The sequence below is a fragment of the Gavialis gangeticus genome, unplaced genomic scaffold, assembly GCF_001723915.1.
Source record: "Gavialis gangeticus isolate Ggan-Ray unplaced genomic scaffold, GavGan_comp1, whole genome shotgun sequence".
In the NCBI taxonomy this organism is placed as follows: Eukaryota; Metazoa; Chordata; order Crocodylia; family Gavialidae; genus Gavialis; species Gavialis gangeticus.
Genome location: NW_017729032.1, coordinates 215,036,741 through 215,037,941, shown reverse-complemented (window position 1 = coordinate 215,037,941; position 1,201 = coordinate 215,036,741).

The following is a 1,201-nucleotide window of genomic DNA, read 5'->3' as shown; positions in this document are numbered from 1 at the left end:
GCCCAGCCAGGGCACAGAGGATGCGGGACAGAGCCATGGCTCATCCAGGTGGTGTGGGGAGGTGGGAGTTGGCTCCTGCCCCAGCATGCATCCCAGGAGGACATGGAGGGCGGGGCGGGCATATGCACTCTGGAGCTGCGTGGGGCAGGGTGGGCAGGCTGTAGCTACAAGCTGGAGATGGGGTTTTACTGGGCTTTTCTTTGTGGGGGCTGGGCCTGGGGTGGGTGGTGACAGCACTGGGAGGGGGCAATGGGGGGGGCTGCAGCCACCCCAGATTTTGCCATAGCCCACCTGTATCCCCCATCCAGTGCTGCCTGCCCAGCACATGGGTGGAGGCAAGGGTTGAGTTGGGCCTGACCCAGGTGGCTGGCGGTGGCACTGGAAGCAGACTACAGGGAGTGTACAGCAAAATTTGGGGTGGCTATAGCACCCCCCCCATAGCCCTCTCCCAATGCCACCATCGCCCACCCCAAGCCCAGTCCCTGCTGAGAAAAGCCTGATTCAGCCCCAGCTGCAGCCCCCCTGCCCCACCCTGTGCAGATCCAGGCACACGCCCCCCCATGCCCTTCCAGGTTGCATGCAGCAGTGGGAGCTCCGCCCCTGCCACTCCAGCTGGGCAACACCTGCCCCTGCCCCACTCCTCCCTCACCGTGGGGGGCATTGATCTGTGCCCCCATTCCCCTTCTCTCCCCTTCCACCACACCAGACTTACCAGCTGCACACAACTCTGCAAGCTGCTGGGCTCTGCTCCTCGCTGCTTGCGTGCTGTGCTGCTGCTGTGCACATGCATGGGCATTTATTGGCCAAATTCTTGGCTGCACCTGGAACCTAGAACCTTATTTCCCAAAGACCCTTGTTATCTTGATACACAATTTCTATTTGCATGGTGTCTTTTCAAGAACGTAACCACCATGTAAATTGCGGCCCAACTGTACTATGCAATGGTATGGACCAGAAGTAGTCACACTCAACTTGATGATATCCAACTGAACTCTGCAAGGCAGTGCATCACTGGAACCCTTAAGTCGGTGCCAATAGCTTGACTGCCCATGTTGTCGCACATTGCTTCTCCATCCATTCATCGCAAAGCAGCAACAAAGAATTCCAGCAGGGACCAGATCAGCCCCCGCACTGGGACCCCCTCAGGCCCCAGGTTCAGTGAGGATCTAGTCAGGGAACTTCTGGAGGGACCAGACATATT